This window comes from Capricornis sumatraensis, chromosome 18 (assembly GCF_032405125.1).
Source record: "Capricornis sumatraensis isolate serow.1 chromosome 18, serow.2, whole genome shotgun sequence".
Lineage (NCBI taxonomy): Eukaryota > Metazoa > Chordata > Mammalia > Artiodactyla > Bovidae > Capricornis > Capricornis sumatraensis.
In genome coordinates, this window is record NC_091086.1 from 77,112,937 (window position 1) to 77,127,691 (window position 14,755).

Sequence of the window (14,755 nt, forward strand, 5' to 3'; positions counted from 1 at the left end):
CTCTAACACCAACAGCACAAAAGGCAAGAGCGGGCACACGGCGAAAACTCCAGTGAGGCCAGCAGCTGCTCAGGAAGCAAAGTGCTAATTTAAAGTGGGCTTTCATAAGTCAAGTATCATGCGTGAAACTACAGAGAAATGAGAAATAGGTAACTGTAGGGCCAGTGGCAGGGGGGGCGGGGGTGGGGTGGGGTGGGAAATGAAGTAATAGAAATACTTGATTAACCCAAAAATGGAAAGAAAGAATAAATGAATAGAGGAGAGACAGAACAAACAGAAAAGAAATCGGGGGACACTAGGCCAAGCACCCAGCCATGAGTGCGAGCGGAAGGTGGCTCAGCCGAGTCCCATCCCATGCGAGCCCGGGGGCCACACAGTCCGTGGGACTCTCCAGGCCAGCGTGCTGGAGTGGGGAGCCGCTCCCTTCTGCAGGGGACCTTCCCAGCCCAGGGGTCGAACCCAGGCCTCCCACATTGCAGGCAGATTCTTTACCAGCTAAGCTACCAGGGGATCCCAATGCCAGCGGACTAAGCACTTTAATTACGACAAAGTTGGTCAGACTTGTTTTTATAGAAAAATAATTTCCACTATCTGCTCGTCATGAGAGACGTGCTTAGACACAATGACATCCATTGAAGTACAAGATGGAGAACCAGCAAACACGTGCTAAAAAGAGGCAGTGAGTTTATTTTCATATACGAAAAAACTGTATTTTGAAGTGAGCCTTTTCCTTGCAGTAAAGAGAGACATTTAGTAATAATAAGTAATAATAAAGCTAAAAAGCTTTTAGTAATAATAAATGAAGCATATAACAGAAAGATATTAAAAACTTAAATTTGTATGCATAGCTTGAAATATAAAAAGTTTAGAAATAATAGGTTAATCTACAACCCTAGGTAGAGATTTTAAAGATTATTTTCCCAATCACTGATGGAAAAAGAGACCAAGAATTCAGATTATAATCACAGAACTAGACAGAGACAGAAGGGACACACGTCCAGCACCCCACCAGCGACTGAGGAGCTTACATTTTCTTAAGAGCAGACCATGGGGCGTCGCTTTGACCAACTACATTCTGCTCATAACGTAAGTCTAAGCTGTTTCTAGGAATTCAGTTTCTACAGAGTATGTTCTCTGCTTGGTGTGAGTACACCAGAAATCAGTGACAGAGACACCTGGGTTAAAGAAGAAACCACAAGGGAAATTACAGTTACTTTTCAAATTACAGTTGAAAGGTAATTGAAATAAGACATATTGACACTTGCGATATGCAGCTAAAGGTCTGCATAAAAGGTATATTTATAGTTTCAAATGCATATGTTTAAAGTAGAAAAGAACACAAATCAATTATCTATGCTTCTCTCTAACAAAACTAGGGGGAAAAAACCCTTGTAAGTAAACCCTAAGAAAGTAATAAGGCAAATAATAAAATAAGCAGTTCAAATCAATCATACAACAGATACGCAGCAGAAAAAAGTCAAACTTGGTTCTAAGAGTCATAAAATTAGTAAACCTCAACAAGAATGAACAAGAAAACAGAAACCACGAATTAGAAAGCTTGGGGGGAAAATAGTTGCTATAGACTCTACAGGCTTTTAAAAGTTGGTTAAAAGATATTACGAAGAAATTTATGTCATTAACTGTGCAAGTTAGAAGTAAACAGATTGCTTAAAACCACCTACCAAAAACAAAACATTGAAAATGCAAGTATGCTTGCATCTTTTAAAGATATTGATTTTTTAACAAAATAACTGCAAGTCCAGATCCCTTCACTGGTAAATTCTTCTGAACAATCAAGAAAGAAAAGTAACTGCAATATAGAAACTCCTTCAGAGGCAGAAAAAGGAGATACTAGAGACTCATTTTATGAAGCCGAGATAACACTGAAGCTGCAGCTGACAAGCTTCTGCAACAAGTTTGAGGACTGGAAAACTAAAAAATAAAAGAGTTAAAACACTTACTTTCCCAAACTTTCTCTGTAGATTTAATTGGTATTTTGAGCAAAACATCCCGACAAGTTCTTGTAGAAATTGACAAACTGATTTGATAATTTATGTGGAAATGCAAATCACCTAGAAAGCCAAGACCATCTTAAACCAGATGAGCAGTTAGACGAATTAATCTCCTTGATTCAGAGACCCACCATAAAGCTACAATAGCTAATTTTGTGGTGTTGGCATAAAGTCCAAAAGAACACTGGACACGGTGTAGAAATGCAATTGTTCGTAACAGTCCCTTCCTTGTTGTTGTTGTTGTTCAACAGCTAAGTCATGTCTGACTCATTGCAACCCCGTGAACTGCAACACGCCAGGCTTTCCTGTCCTTTACCATCTCCTGGAGTTTACTCAAACTCCTGTCCATTGAGTGGATGATGCCATCCAACCATCTCATCCTCTGTCACCCCCTTCTGCTCCCACCGTCCATCTTTCCCAGCATCAGGATCTTTTCCAATGAGTCAGTTCTTCACATCAGGTGGCCAAAGTATTGGAGCTTCAGCCTCAGCATCAGTTCTTCCAGTGAATATTCAGGACTGATTTCCTTTAGGATGGACTGGTTGGATCTCCTTGCAGTCCAAGGGACTCTCAAGAGTCTTCTCCAGCACCACAATTTGAAAACATTATCTCTTCAGCGCTCAGCCTTCTTTATGGTCCAACTCTCACATCCATACATGACTGCTGGAAAAGCCATAGCTTTGACTAGACGGACCTTTGTTGGTAATTTAATGTCTCTGCTCTTCAGCGCATCCCTCACCTAACAGTCCCTTACTCGTGCATGGATAGTGCAGGCTCTGCAGCGGTGTCACCATCTTGACCTTGGTGGTCTGCGTCAGCTCCCTGGCTCTCTTCATCAGTCACCTCAGCGGGTGGACAGCCTATTGACCTAAACACTGGATGCTGAATTGCTGAAGGTCAGTGATCTTTTCTGGGCACCCAGAGATTCCAGAGAGAAACTGAGGGTCTGTCTTAATTGGTCAGCGCTTCTTGGTGGGCTAGGACGTGCTCATTTTCCGGTGTCTTTGCGGAGGTAGATACATGAGCAAGGTCTCGCCATAAAGACAGGAGCTGGAAGTAGACACCTGTGAGTCACCCATGAGGCTGCAGGGGGGCAGGGACTCACAGAGGACAGAGGGGAAGACCAGGGCTACCGCCTGCCCCCACGTGCTGTACACCGGGCAGGCAGAGGGCCCCGAGGGCCCCGGGGCAGTGAGGGGGCCTGGTGAGGACACATGCATCTGTGAGGCTCACCTCCGAGGCCGCGACAGCCCACAGCTCAGAGCGGCGTGCCCGGACACATGACCAGGTGGCTTGGGTGCGGGGAGGGTCCAAGTTTCCCAGGCCCTGGAGCTTATCCATGTGGGGGCCCTCTTAAGAAAAAGCACAGAAAAATATTACTAGAAGGTGAGGGACTGGCCCTGGGGGGGCCCCAGAGCCACCCCTGATGAGCTGCATGGTGGAGCCCACTGCAGGGGTGGAACCAGCCTTTGTCAGCGCCACTGCAGGCTGCGGTTCCTGGAGTCAACCCCTCCAGTGACTTTCCAGGCCCAGAGCAGGGCTGGTCCTCCGTCCCTGCCCCCGCACCACCGTGCACGCACACACCCACGCTCACAGACAGACCCGGGGCCAGGGGTCCCACCCCAGCCCCGTTGGAGTCAGAGTGAGGGAGGGCTGAGCAGGGGTCCCCCTGCCAGGATGGGGAGCGGTCACTGGCCAGCGTCCGGGCTGCGGGTGCCCTGGGGGAGCCTGAGGCCCTGCCATCCTCGGGGGAAGCTGGCCACGCGTCCGCTCGCCCCTCCATCCTCACACAAGGGCCCAACGCGTGCTGTGCAGCCGCCCCTCTGTTTCAGTGAAACGTCAATAGGAAGCGGGAAACACGAAAGGAAGAGAAACGCTACCCCCAGAAGGGCTGCCCGCCCTTCCTGGACTCGGCAACCCTTCACTGGGGAGGAAGGACGGGCCCCGCGGTGCCTGAGGGGGCGGGGAGGGGCGTCCGCGGGGACGGGGACGAGGACCAGCCCGCTCCTGGCCTGGCAAGTCACAGGAGTGGTCGACTCCGGGAGCCGCAGCCCCCGTGGGCCCTCGGTCGCCTTCAGCCCGGTGGCATTGACACGGCCGGTCCCAGGCACTCAGGGCAGCAGATCCACGCCCCAGTCTGGGTTTTGTCTCCAGGTTAGGGATTGTTTCCCTGGGGGCTCAGCTGCTGAAGAGTCCGCCTGCGATGTGGGAGACCCCGGTTCAATCCCTGGGTTGGGAAGATCCGCTGAAGGGATAGGCTACCCACTCCAGTATTCTAGCCTGGAGAATTCTATACAGTCCATGGGGTCACAAAGAGTCGGACATGACTGAGTGACTTTCAGTTTTCTTTTTTTCCAGGTTAGGATGCAAGTTCATCTTACAGAGCTGAACCTTCCATCGGCTTTCTCCTGAGAGAAGTTTCCAGGGAGCTGAGGACGGGAAGGACCCTGATCCAGGACAAGCCAGAGCCGAAGAGCTTACGTCCAGAGCTGGACTCGGCCAGCACTGTGGACGGAGCTCCCGCCGCAGCCCCGGTGCCATCAAGGCAGCAAGCAGCTGCGTTTCCAGCCGGCGTTGTGGTCAAGCTCTCCACCCTGGCAGAGCCGGGCTTCACGCCCTCTGGCTGGGGAATCTTCCCAAAGTTCCGGGCTTCCCCTCTAAAAGTCAGTCTCAGAGCAGCAAACAGTCGGCCTGTGACGCGGGGAGAGAGGGGGCCCTGGGGATTCCAGCTGTGTTCATGGACCACCCTTGCCTCCAGCCCCTGAAAGAAGGTGCCCTGAGCCAGCTGCAGGCCTGGGCCCCAGACTCACTGCTGTGACTGAGGGGCCGCCAACAGAGGAGAACCCTGATGAAATGCAGGTCCCCAGGCCCCTCGGGCTCCAGATTCTGGATGACTGAAACTTCCCGGGCAACCCGGGGGATGGTTTGCGTCTGACTGAATCCTCTCCTCCCGGAAGGGTCCCCTCTGGAGTGCGGCTGGCGTGATGGAGCAGAAGAGACGGCTGCTGGATTATTTATAAGACGCCACTCTGCCCGGGCCTGGGGAGGAGGCCGCCTCGCTCCCGGGAGAGCGGCTGGGAGCGCAGACAGGCCTCAGGGCCCGCGCCGCCCGCCCGCCCGCGTATTGACCGCTTAGAGTGCCTCAGTCCGCGGGGAAACAGGCCAGCAGGCTGATTCCTCCCTGACCAGGAACGTGGGGTCACGGGACCTGGAGGCAGGGACCGCGGGGCCCGCCCGACCGGCCCGAGCAGCACCACTCTCGGAACCGAGAGACCCGGACCCTGCCTGGCTCCCCTAGGCTGGCCACCCCACCTCCGGTCAGGCACAGCAACACCAGGCCCTCGGGACGGCCGCGCCCCCTCCCCGAGGACCCGCCCCAGGGCCCTGCCGCAGCCTGCAGACACACAGGGCTCCTCCTCCAGGCCCCACTCCCTCAGGGTCCCTCCGCGGTCCCTGGACAGTACGGGGCAGCTGCCCACGGCCGGTCCACCCCTCCTGCGCCCTCCCGAGAGCCGCTCCAGGCTGACCGCTCACTGCATCTCCATCTGGCCCAGAGAGCTTTCCTGGTGGTCCCGAATCCCAGCCACCCCTTCTCTTACCTCCACCAGGGGACTCGGGGGCCGTGCTCCACCTCCCGCAGGAGATGGGGGGCCGTGCTCCCACCCACTAGGAGACAGAGGGGGGCCGTGCTCCCACCTTCCCCAGGAGACGGGGACTGTGCTCCCACCTCCCCCAGGAGACAGAGGGGGGCCGTGCTCCCACCTCCCCCAGGAGACGGGGGGGCCGTGTTCCGACCTCCACCAGGAGACAGTGGGGCCGTGCTCCACCTCCCCCAGGAGACAGAGGGGGGCCGTGCTCCCACCTCCCCCAGGAGACGGGGGGGCCGTGTTCCGACCTCCACCAGGAGACAGTGGGGCCGTGCTCCACCTCCCCCAGGAGACAGAGGGGGGCCGTGCTCCCACCTCCCCCAGGAGACGGGGGGGCCGTGTTCCGACCTCCACCAGGAGACAGTGGGGCCGTGCTCCACCTCCCCCAGGAGACAGAGGGGGGCCGTGCTCCCACCTCCCCCAGGAGAGGGGGGGCCGTGTTCCGACCTCCACCAGGAGACAGTGGGGCCGTGCTCCCACCTCAACCAGGAGACAGGGGGGCCGTGCTCCCACCTCCCGCAGGAGACAGGGGGGCCGTGCTTCGTGGTCTCAGTCATTTGCTGGCAGTCCTCAAGGAAAACAGACGGCTCAGGACGTGAAGAGCTGCGGCAAAGAGCCCGCTCTGACAGCTCCTCACAGAGGCCCCGGGAGACCCAGAGCTCAACGCAGGCCTTGCTAACGAATCCTGACAACTCAGCCGTCCTGGGGAACGCCCGGGTGTCCCCCCAGTAACACCGTCCTCAGGGAGCCGTGGCCTACACTTTCCTTCTGCTCCGGAGAGTCTTGAAACCAACAAGAACACCTCTGCAAATGGTAAAAGAACAAGCAAACGGTGAGCGAAACATCAGAGCGGGTGGGCCCCGGGCGCCTCCCTGCCATTCCATGGGGGCTCGTGTGAGAGCCTCGGGGGCCACAAGCGCTCACACCTGGCTTCAGCAGACCTGGAGGGCCCCCTGCGCGGGGACGCTCCTCTCAGCTGTCCCACTTTGCCCCGTGGCCTCCGTCGGGTTTCAGGGATTGTGGTCCTGGACGCACCTCGGGTTTCCCAGCTGCTCACACAGACCACGATGCCCCTGGGGGAGAAGCAGGCTGTCAGAGACGCCCAGTGGCTCCATTCGGCTTTCCTGGACACCGCTGGAAGTTAATCTTGAATGTCTCTGACATCTGCCACCAGGAAGACAGAGCAACATTTGTTTAATCTGGCACCATTAGAATAAATCTTCACCGGGTAATACTGTGCTGGGCTGGGCTCATCACATCAGTCGTGTCTGACTCTCTGCGAAACGGTGGGCTGTAGCCCACCAGGATCCTCTGTCCACGGGATGCTCCAGGCAAGAACACTGGTGTGGGTTGCCATGCCTTCCTCCAGGGAATATTCCCGACCCAGGGGTCGAACCCGAGTCTCTGGCACTGCAGGCAGATTCTCTACCAGCTGAGCCACCTGGGAAGCCTGGGTAACACTAGTGACTTCATAAACTTGGGCATAAGTAGAAGTCAAGACTCAGACAAGTGGGAAAATCTGAAACAAGTCTTAAAATCACATGCAGAAGAAAAAAACATGGCTTAGATGACGATTTTTACAGTAAGAGAAGCTATGGATAATAATCATGATAAAAACCCTGGGGACACACACAGGCCCGTTTCCTCTCCTCTAAACGCCTGCAGGGCCGTCTTGATTTTCCTTCTCCTTGAGTCAGTTGTGGCAGTCTGTGCCTTGCCGTGCATTTGTCCATTTCGTCTAAGTTGTGGAATTTATCGTCATAGTTTTTCAACTCGCGTCCTTACTGTCAAGTTAGTCTGCGCGAGATCTGTGGTGACGGTCCTTCTCGTTCCCGAGACTGGCAGCTCGTCAGGCTGTTTCCCATCCGACGTCGGGTGTGTTTCCCGTCCTGTTTTCCTTGATTATTTTATCTGGCTCTTTATCATTTTACTGACCTTTTCAAAGAGCCAATTTTTATTTTCACCGACTTTCTGTTTTCTATTATTTCCTCCCTTCTACTTCTTCAATTACCTTTACTTGATTCTTCTGGTGGATGCTGAGAGCATTCATTTCAAATTTCTTTTTTCCTAATTTTTCTACTTAATGTTAAAATTTCCCTTCAAGCCCTGCTTTGCTGCAACTCGTGATTTTTGATGTGTTACCATCTCGTTATCTCTCAATTCAAGATGTTTTCTAAATGCCTTTGTGAATTCTTCATTGAAACAATGGTTTAAAACGTTATTTAATTTTTAAGTATCTGGGGATTTCCCGAAGTCTAATTGTTGATTTCTAATTCAATTGTCTTGTGGTCAGAGGATACATACTGTCTCATTTCAGTCCATTTAAATGTGCTGAAACCTGCTTCGTAGCCCTACGCACAACCTGCTTTGGTGACTGCCTGTGTGGACTTGGGAAGAATGAGTTCTCGTATCAGGTGTGACGCTTGAAGGGCTCGGGCAGACCCAGACGGTTGCCAGTTTGTCCCAGTCTCCCGTGTGTTTACTGGTGCTCAGCGCACTCGATCCCTCGGTTACAGCGTCTTCAGCCACACCTGTGTGCTTGTCTATCCTTCTCTTTCTCTAAGCTCACATCTCGTGCATCCTGAGACCCACATGTCAGGCGCGCACATGTTCATGCTTGCCGTGTCTTTTTAAATGTCCCTCGTCACCCCAGTGCGGTTACTTCAGCTTACTTACAAATGCATTTAAATAACATTTTCTATCTTTCCATATTATGTTCAGAAACTGCTTCTTAAAGGCAGCATTATTTTAACCCAGTCTGACAAAATCTGCACTTCGTTTAGTTTGATTAATTTATAAATTTAATTAATTACTCATATATTGGGTTTTAGACCAACTTCTTGCTACAAGTTTTATAGCTTTCCCATCTGCTGTCATTGCTTCTTTTTTCAATTAATTAGTTTTAATTGGAGGATAATTACTCTACAGTATTGTGATTGTTTTTGCCGTACATCAATATGGCCATAGGTATACACGTGTCCCCTCCATTCTAAAAAAAGTGTTAGTCGCTCAGTCGTGTCCAGCTCTTTCTGATCCCATGGACTGTAGCCCAGCAGGTTTCTCTGTCCATGCGATTCTTCGGGGGAAAGAATACTGGAGTGGGTTGCCACTCCCTTTGAACCCCAGTCTCCTGCATTGCAGATTCTTGACCATCTGAGCCAGGCCCCCATTCTTCTGTAATCGTATGGACTGGGCATTTCTCGGTGTTCTGGCTCGTGTCTTCTGCGCAGCGGCTGCTCTTCACTTTCGGTATGGTCTTTGCTCCGTGAGACCTTCATCACGGTCTCCCTTTACGGAACACTGCAGCACTGTCCACACAGAAGCGCTGCCACAACGCACGTCCATCTCTCCTCTCCTGTCTTTATGTGAATACTGGCGTATAGATCACTCCACGTGTGCTTTACACAGTACAGTGTATTTCTTTATTTTTGCTTTCGAGTGTCAGTAATTGTCTTTATAAGATGACAAAAATTCATGACCCACATATTTACTTTGCAGCCGCAACAATAATCTTAATTCCTTCGGATGTGGATTTCTGTGTGGTATCATTCCTTATCTTGCGGAAATTATATAATGAATTTTGTTACCAGTTCTGCTACTAATAAAGGTCATCTCAGCTGTGATTGACTCTCTTTTGCCTTGCCCTTCCATGAGGAAATTCTAACTGGATGCAGAATTCTGTCACAGAATAATGTTTGTGATCGTTCCACTGTCTCCCGTCTCGCAGTGTTCCTGATGAGAAGCCGGCCATTATTCCTGTCTATCAGTTTGTGTATGACATGCCCTCCTGTCCTGGACCACTTTTAAGAGGTTTTTCTCTTTATAATTGGTTGTCAGGAATTCGATTACAATGTGCCTTGGTGTAATTTTATTTTTTCTTTGAGTTTTTTCATTTTCTCTTTGGTTGTTTTTTTTTTTTTTTAAGCTCTGTAAGTTTATAGTTTTCACCAAGTTTGGAGAAATGTCACTCATTGTTCCAATGCTTTTCTGCCCTTCGTCTTTTTCTTGTATTTCAATTACACATATGTTAGCCCTCTTCACAGTAAGCCACAAATCAGTGGAGACCGCTGTCTTTTATTTTTCAATTTCCTCCATGTTCTTTTCATTTTAATTTGGTTAATTATTTATTTTGCTGGGTCTTAGTTGCCCCAAGCAGACTCTCTAGTTGTGGAGAGAGGCGCACAGGCTTTGCTGCCCCTCTGCACGTGGAATCTTCCCAGGACAGGGCTTGAACCCGTGTCCCCTGCACTGAAGGCAAGTTCTTAACCACTGGCCCAGGGAAGCCCGGCTGCTGCTCTCTCTCCAGTCGCCGCTGCTGCTGTGCGGACGGTTCCCACCGGTCAGCCAGCAAGTTCACTTCTCTGCTATGGTTCCTCAGTTCAGTCCAGTCGCTCAGTCGTGTCCAACCCTTTGTGACCCCATGGACCGCAGCACGCCAGGCCTCCCTGTCCATCACCAACTCCCGGAGTCCACTCAGACTCACATCCATCGAGTCTGTGATGCCATCCAACCATCTCATCCTCTGTCACCCCCTTCTCCTCCTGCCCTCAATCTTTCCCAGCATCAGGCTCTTTTCTAATGAGTCAGTTCTTCACATCACGCGGCCAAAGTATTGGTGCTTCAGCTTCAGCATCAGTCCTTCCAATGAATATTCAGGACTGATCTCCTTTAGGATGGACTGGTTGGATCTCCTTGCAGTCCAAGGGACTCTCAAGAGTCTTCAGCACCACACTTCAAAAGCATCAATTCTTCTGTGCTCAGCTTTCTTTATGGTCCAACTCTCACATCCATACGTGACCACTGGAAAAAACAAAGCTTTGACTAGACGGACCTTTGTTGGCCAAGGATCGTCTCTGCTTTCTAACACGCTGTCTAGGTTGGTCATGGCTTTTCTTCTACAGTTTTTAGTCTACTCCTGAGCCCATCCGGTGATTTTCTTCACTTAAGAGATTTTGGGTTTTCAGCTCTAGAATGTCAATGGGGCTTTTTGTAGCTTCCATTTCCTTACTATAAAATTTTTGCAATTTTCTTTAACTACTTGAAAATATTTAAAAGCGCTGTTTTAAAATTCCTTTTTTGCTATTTTTATCATCTTTGTCGTTTCTGGATTTTTTTCTCCTAAGAACTTTTCAAATTGCCCCGATCCTTTGCATGTCTCGTCATTTTTACTGGGTGCTGGGCATTGTGACAATTATGTTGTTAAGTGGCTGGACTCTGTCCTCCATTAGTGAATGTTGCAGGGTTTTCTTCCAAAAGGAAGCCAGTCTTCCCTGGATCAGGCGGACCGTCTGAAAGCTGGTTTCAGGCTGAGCCGGGTACAGGTTGGCTGTTAGCCTAGCTCGAGTTTAGCCCTAGCAGCGAAGTGTGCTTTCCTGGGATCTTTGTTGAGAGTCCCAACAGGCACCAAGCTCTCTGCTCCGCCTGGTCAGACGTGGGGTGTGCGCCTGACAGGTCTCAACATGGTCCTCTGCCCAGAGGTGGTGAGAAGGGTGGAATTAGCAGACAAGCACTTTTAGAAAGATCTTATGAACAGGTCCAAGGACTCAAAGAAAATGGACGCAAGGAATCTCTTTGTTTTTGCCGTCTCTTTCTAAGGCTGTCTCAGCCTTTGCTCTGCAGTTCTATGATGCATCTGAGCGTGAAGGTGCTCTTGCTTGAATGTTGCTCAAGGTTAATCAGGATTCCCGAACTTCTGGACTGGTGTCTAGTCAATCCTGACAAATGCCCACTTTCCTCTTCACATACGTTCTCACACCTTTCCTGAGACACTGTGATTAAACAAATCTGTTATCTCCTAAATCACCTTGTAAAGCTAATCTGTTTTTCTATCATTTCCTTTTAAAATCTGTTTGTCTAGGAAGTATCGGGACTTATTTTATCATTCACTAATTCTCTTTTCAGTCTTGCTAACTTTCTGTCAATCTCATCTATTGGGTTTTTTTTTCAGTTTTTTAATATTTTTTCTGGAAGTTTTATTTAATTATTTTACAACTTAGCTATGTCATTTTTTAAAATATTTCTGGTCCCTGCAAATATTTCCCAGCTTGTTTTTAATTTGTTATTTTATAATCCGTGTTCAATGATTCCAATTTCTGAATTCCTTTGGGCCTTTTTCTGTAAAGCTTGGTTGTACAGTAATGTGTGTTTCCATATTAGAACACAGTGAGACTGGGCTTGAGAAGGGATGCTTTTCTCTAGTTAGAACAGAAAGAATTTCAGGGAGAAATGGGAAGTCTGGCCCCTTCTTTATCATCTAAAATGACAGAATCAATAGTGAGTAACACCTATACTGCACTTTTAAATTTATACATTCCTAGTTTTATTTTCCACAAAAACTTCCTGTGGGCTACTTTACTGCCTCTTTCCTGGGTAAAGAACCTGAGACTTGAATAAGATAATGTCTGGGTAAGTCCTACACTTGCTGCAAACTGTCGGCTCATTGGAAAAGACTCTGATGCTGGGAAAGGTTGAGGGCAGGAGGAGAAGGGGGCAACAGATATGAGATCGCTGCATGGCAGCACCAATTGGATGGACATGAACTTGGGCAAACTCTGGGAGATGGTGAAGGACAGGGAAGCCTGGCGAGCTGCAGTCCATGGGTCGCAAGAGCCGGACACGACCTGGCGGCTGAAGAACAGAGTCCTGCAATGGGAAGCAGCCAAGCCGGAGCTCACCCGGCCAACCTGACCGCGAGCACCGCGTCGGCTGGGCTCAGAAAACCGGATGACTGCCTCACGAGAGCAGAGACCAGGAGGAAGCCTGGGGAGGGCAGATGGATGTGAAGCTGTGGGAAACCCTGAGGATGAGCAGACGGGCCTCAGGGTGAGTCCCGGCAGGCGGAGTGACGGGAAGCGCCACCTGCCAGCGGAGGCAGAGCCCACGGTGTCCCCAGGAGCGGTGCGTCCGAATCTGGAACACACTGGGCTTGTGTTTCTTTATCGGCCTTAAGGTACTACCTGCCCTTGACTGTGGCTCAGAAGGTCAAGAATCTGCCTGCAATGCAGACCTGGGTTTGAGCCCTGTGTGGGAAGGATCCCCTGGAGGAGGGCACGGCAACCCACTCCCGTGTCCTTGGAGTCGCAAGGAGTCAGACACGACTGAAGCACCTTAGCACGCACTCAAAGTGAAATTGAGCTCTAACTTTTTCTCCCGGCAATAACACTCCCTCCTTCCTAGAGGACTTGTTAATGCTTTAACGTGGGAGCTGATAGCCCTGCAACAGGGCACCCAAACCACCAACCTTGGACCCTTGGAACAGGGGGCACTGCGATCCCCGTCAACAGCAAGACACCAGGAGGGTTTGAGCTACCACTTTAAGAGAAGCTCAGCACATGAAGCCCCCTGGCCCCCTAAATTTCTAGGGCCTACTGTTGGCTCCTGAAAACAGAAGCATCCTCCAGTTCAACTTGCAGGGCACTGGCGCCCACTGAGCAGCGACTGGCGCTCTGGTGCCAGTGCCAAAGCGGTGCCCGGCACCTCAAGCGTGAAATCAAGAAAAGCTTTCAGCACAGATCCCTGGCATTGTGGGTCAACACTACAGAAGAATTCAAAGCCTATCTTTTCTAAGCACACAGTCCACGCTGGGACGACCCACTGAACTGTGGGGATGGGACGCGTCTGTCTCTTCACACAGAACTCTCTCAGCCCCGATACAAGGCTGGGGTGGAGCCAAACATTGACCCACAGGGAGCCCGCAGGAGGGCCAACCTCTCAGCCCACACTGGCCCCTTACTCCCAGCTGCCCACCACCTCTCGGGATCCGGGCCGTTCACCCCAGAGCGCTGGGATTACTGCCTAGGTCGCGGCACTAGTCCTGGCGGGGAGAACGCATTCGGGCGGATTAAGTCCTATTCTGTCTCCAAACTGGAAAAGAATGTTCTCTGTCCTCCAATATTTGGGAACCAGAGCATCTCAGCAGAGTGCATGGGGGCTCTCCAAACAGAATCCTTCCTTTTCTCATAAACAAATTATGCTAACTCTCTCCTCTTCCAGAATTAGCAATGTCACCATCAATTATGCAGCTGACAACAATGGATTCGGAAGGAAGCTCGGGCAAGCCTGTCATGAATGTTTCAGCCATGTGGTCGAGACTCCAGCATCTCTAAGTACATCAGCCATCATCACCAGGACCTCTTCTCCTCACGAAGAAGCCTGGGAGGTAGACCCGGCCAGTGGGTGGAAGGGGGAGCGCCCAGGAGAGGGAGCCACACACATGTGTGCCTAGCTGCATTTGGCTTTCTCCACTGTCCTCGTTTCTTTTAAGTAAAGGGATTAAAAATGGATGGTAGAGACTCATCACTCCAGCTCGCGCTTTCTTTAACCAGCTTCACTCTTGTTTCTTGCTCTGAGCCTGGAAAGGTTAAAGGACACGGGACAGAGTCAGGAAGTCTCAGGCACCGCAGCTTTTGTTTCCAACTGCAGGAAATGAGGGGAGCCCAGTGATGTTAGAAATGTTGTACTGTACAACAGGCTTCCTTCTGAGATCTGAGAAAAATCAGTTTTGCATAAGAAGTCAGCAACAGAAGGGGATCAGAATGAAACCCTCTGCCAAGTTACCATCAGAAGAGAAAACAGAGGAAAGAGCAGAGCTGGGTCCCTGCAGACAATGGAAACATGAAGAAAGACGCACAAAACCGGGGCCAAATCGAAACCCGCTGACTCAAAGCAAGCTGACTGCCCCGGGTCCAGGACCTCAGGTGTGGGGACAAGATCGTCCAGAGTCGGGGAAACGCAGAGAAGAGTGCGTAGGACCTCAGATACGGGCAGAAGGAAGAGGAAGACATCGCTTCCGCGACGAAGACCAGAGCGGAACCAGGAATAGAGAAAGATCACAGTGGAAAAGCCAAACAAGCGACGAGCCCACCTAGTTGCACAAATACGTGAAGAGACAGCTACAGAACTCACAAGAACGCGACAGACACTGAAGACGCAGGGAGACCCAGCGGATGGGTGACAAGAGTGGGGGCCCTGAGCGGCGGGGTGGGAGGCGGCCGTGGTCAGAGGAAGGGTCCAGGGAGGAGGCCGCCCCGTGACCGTGACCGTGGTGGCGGCACCGCATCCTGCCCTTGCAAGTTACTGAGAGGAGCTCCCCCCTCG